This window comes from Osmerus mordax, chromosome 21, assembly GCF_038355195.1.
Source record: "Osmerus mordax isolate fOsmMor3 chromosome 21, fOsmMor3.pri, whole genome shotgun sequence".
NCBI classification, from domain to species: Eukaryota; Metazoa; Chordata; class Actinopteri; order Osmeriformes; family Osmeridae; genus Osmerus; species Osmerus mordax.
Genome location: NC_090070.1, coordinates 5,316,082 through 5,320,553, shown reverse-complemented (window position 1 = coordinate 5,320,553; position 4,472 = coordinate 5,316,082). Strand labels below are relative to the sequence as shown.

General features: G+C 41.2%; 1 long non-coding RNA gene across 1 annotated transcript; it reads left to right on the top strand.

Annotated features, from left to right (window-relative positions):
- Positions 1 to 573: 573 nt before the first annotated feature.
- Positions 574 to 2,559, top strand: LOC136965485 (uncharacterized). The gene is made up of 3 exons (XR_010879296.1): positions 574 to 712; positions 973 to 1,040; positions 1,422 to 2,559. It is a non-coding gene; the product is annotated as an uncharacterized lncRNA (long non-coding RNA).
- The last annotated feature ends 1,913 nt before the right edge of the window (positions 2,560 to 4,472 follow it).

The window sequence follows — 4,472 nt, the reverse complement described above, 5'->3', positions numbered from 1 at the left end:
CTGGAATTTATTTTTTACATTTTAGCAGTTTGAAGCTTCAATTTGGTGCAATCTGAGGGAACGTACACTATCATGTACGTTTTAGATGTTTCCCTGCTCCAACACACCTGATTCTAAATGGTCATTATCACGCTTCAGGAGAGCTTGAAAACATCCCATATATTTGAATCAGCTGTGTTGGAGCAGGTAAACAAGCCCTGAGGGTTGAAGACCACTTATCAATGTGATGCAATGTATACCAATGGGTTGAAACCTAGGTAAGAATACCTAGCTCCTCTTCAGAAAGAAGAGGGAACAAAATTAATGAACGGATACAGGACGAGGCACAGTACAAAGCACACATACACGGTGTGCTTTGTACTGTGTACAAAGCACGAATTAACACCACCAACACTCCACCAAACAGGTCTCTCAAGCATTTTCTCGGTATGCACAAAAAAACAATGTTTCTGTTTCTGATTTATTCAGGTACTTGGGTTTAAGGTGGGGGGTTAGAAGTGGTGACTTTCTATAAGGTTTCCATTAATGTACAGACATAAATCAATTAAGATGAATTAATCATATTTGTGCTGCAGGAACATGGAGGTCTCCTGAGGATTTTCCCTGAGGGTAAGGCTCAACTTGCGGACATCGAGCCCAAGTTTGACCGCCTCCTGTTCTTCTGGTCAGACAGAAGAAACCCCCACGAGGTGCAGCCATCTTACGCCACCAGGTGAGCCTTTTAGGCCCACAATTGCACACTTCAAGGAGTTTGAATGGGTTCCATATGCATGGATATGGCAGAATCCATTTATTTCAAAATGGTTGTGGCCGGTCCGGTGTATTTTGTGAATTTTGGACCAAGGACTAAGAGCTTCCTCCAGACCAAAGTCTTTTTAAGAATAACCATCTTTGGGAGGAATATTGTTTGTGTCACAAACAACCTATACATGACATTTAGACATATTACGAATTTGGTCTTTGTCTGTGCAGATACGCCATTACAGTGTGGTATTTTGACGGTGAAGAACGAGCACGAGCCAAGGAGAAATACCAAACAGGTAAAACCTTGTTGGTTTTTAATCCTGCAGATAACATAAAATAGAACAGACATTTACTCAGAAGTTTTTCATTCCTGAGATTGGAAATTCTGTTCGTTTTTGTAAGATTGTAGTTTCTTTGAAAAGCTTGGTTATTTGATGCATGTTAAATAAAATTTTGGGGATGCATGATAACACGGAAAAAGGTTTTGGTTATATTGTTCATGGTAGCATGCATTGTGTGAGCACTGTACAGCTGTTGTATGTACAACAAGAGCTACTTACAAGTTGTTGGTTGTAGTTGACTTGTTTCGTTGCCTCCTTTTTGTAGTACATACTGTTATGAGCATTGATGTAAATATGTCTGCATCTGTTCCCACTTCAATGTATTTTTCTATGTAGGTGCTGGAGAAAAGGGAGTCCAGGTGGAGCTAAACAAGTCTTCAGATCTGAGCTGATACAATAAAGAGAAAACGAGTGTGGGTGGTGGGACACCGATGGACCTTACTGCATACATCTGCTGAGTGGGACACACTCGGAAGGATGAGAAGAAGAGACAGAGGAAGTGGAGAAAGGAAATGAAAACTAGTTTGCTTTCTGAAACCTTCATGTTCCACATGGTGTTCCACACACACACACATAGTGACGTTTCTGGCCATTTTCGAGATCTGTACCTATCTCCCAAATTGTCCCTCCCAAAGGGTCATCTTCAGGGGAAATAACTCATTTTAATTTAACTATTATTAACACAAAATACATTAAAGCGTAACAGCAGATGTGCAAAAAAGGCCTCATGGCCTCGCCCCCCCGCACCATCTAATTTCACTCACAACACATAAATAAATGTTAATGTGTGTGTTATTTGTTGCTTATTTATTTATAAGGGGCGGGTGGGGTGACCACCTAGTTTGCCTATGCCTAGAAACACCTCTGTACGCACACACACAGATCCATAATGACCCTGAATGTTCCATCATTGTACAGCAGGGACTCATTATTGCCCAAGCTTCTCTATGGTTTATTTTTTGCTTTGTTACATAAAGAATAATTGCAAAATTGTGTGTAATGGAAAAAATATAGGTAGTCCCCTTAAAGACAGTGAAATTTGAGTATTTTGAGTTAAGTATCAATACAGAGTACAAGGTGATTTTCTTGAATTAAAAGGTACATATGTCTTTAACTCAAACAGTTTTGACACACTTCAGACAAATAATATGATTATGGAGGTTTTGTGGTGACTACTTGACAAAGTCACCACATTAACCTGACTGACTTTCACATCTGTACACTTTCTGTCTAATGCTGGCACGTTAAAGTACAGTGCTGATGCCTGGTAACGGAACACAGGGCCAAATCATACTGACCTGTAATTGTGATCCATCTGTTTTTGCAGACATAACCTCAACCGTCACTGTTGTAACTGTCACTGTTGTAACCGTTATCGTTGTAAAAACCAAAAGCTGATTCCAACTACAGTACCAACTGTGAAGTGGGTTTTCTGTGTAAAGTAGCTTTTTAATTAAATCAGTCAGGTTTTATATGAGCAGTTTGAGTCAGATATTGTATTTGTTGTGTGAATGTGTGACAGAGCGACAAACAGCATACACAAAAAATTGCCATCCAGCTGTTCTGAATCTGTTGTCAAATTCTGGCCAGCAGTATTTGTCTAGCATCTATAAAACTGATCTAACCTAGATGATCCGACTCCATATCAGATACCAAATAGTACATTTTGAAGTTCATGTGAAAAAAAATCTAATAGTAAGTGGTGATTCATTTATTGGGATTTAACAAGAACATTGACAAAAAAGAAAACAGGATTGTCACCAATTTGATAATACATAAATTAATCCTCTAGCTTTTGGGAAAAGTTATTGGGAAGCAATATACTATACATTCATTGAACATATTTGTTCTCCTTTTTCAATGTATTGTTATTGTTACTGTATCACTGTTGGTGTTACTGTAGATGGAAGGTCTCTCTTAAATTAAATTAAAGGCCCTCTTAACCTTCTCGAAGAAGCCACAACATTTCGGGCGAGAATCCATTTCCAATCTTCCTAATTCACCCTTTTTCTCTTCCTTTTCTTTCTTCTTCAGTTCCTTTCTTTCCTCTTCTGCTAACCTTTGCATCTCTTTCCTTTCAAGATCTTTCATTTTGCGTTTCTCCTTCTCCAACTTTATTTTAATCTCCATATTTCTTTTCTCTGCCTGCTCCAGTTGCTTCTTCTGTTTCTTCTCCATCTTCTCTTGTGCCTGCTTTTCAGCTTTCTTCTGCTTTTCTATCAACTCCCTCTCTTTCTTGGCTGGTTTCCCCTTTTCAGCCTTAACCTCCTTCTCCATTTTCTTCAACATCTCACTGTTTAATCTCTCCTCAATAGATGGATCCCGTACTTGCATCTTTGGCAGTCCACTCTCTGATCTTTCCTCCTCCTTCCCTTCATCCCTGAGAATGATCCTCCCATAGTCAAGTCTCTCAGCCGCCTATCAGGGCAAGGGAGATTGGTTATATTGATGGGAACAAAGCTTTGATGCAAGTCAAAATAACGACTATTTGATGAGTTAACCTTTCATGAGTATATTAAACGTATTATACAAATGTTTGCTTTTTTGCCTGAAGACTCACCTTTGTTTGTGCAGCAGACCGGAGGCAAAGCAAACTCTTTTGCTGCTGAACGCTGCTTGCTTCACAAGCCAGGGGAAGTGTTTCCACAAACTCTGAAGTATGGTAGGGTGAACGCTCCTCATCGAATGTATCTTCTTCCGAGGTTTCCTCATCTGATGTATTTTCAGATAACTGCAGGCCCTGGTTGGCCAAGGGGGGGATGCAGCTGTGAGTGGCCCGAGGAAGAGGTGTACAGGTGGGCTGCTGGTCCCCGTGGGAATGCCTGGCCTTAGCTTCCAGGGGTTTGGTGGTGAGGCCCATGTAAGATGTTCCATCTTTACCTAGTGGGAGGAGTGGGGTGGTTGGGGAGACTGGCTGATGGATGGGGGACATGGACGGAAGTTTGATATCCGCTGTCTGTGTGTGACACAAGGAGACTGTTAGCACTGTAGTGGAATACCTAACACAAACTATTCTGGCATTTGTAAATCCAGAAAACTTCGATCTTAACCAATGAATTAAACTTTTGTTTTGCTGGCCTTTTGCTGGCATATAGTCTTACCTCCTCAAGCAGGTCATCCATCATCTTCAACTCTTCCAAGATGGTAGGAGACTTAAGCACCTTTGTGTGAGGTGTCCTGGTCTCTTGCGGATCTCGTTTTTTCTTGGAGGTGTTGAACTCCTCCTCCCGTCTCTGCTCTAACTCCCACTGTGCTCTCTGCTTCTGCCTCCACTCTTTCCACCTCTGCTCAGCCTGCCTCTCATCTGCCTGCTTCTTCTCTGCTTCCTTTAGCTCTGCCAGCCTTTGTGCAGGAGGCTTCTGTAAGGCCTTTCTCTGTTCCACCCAT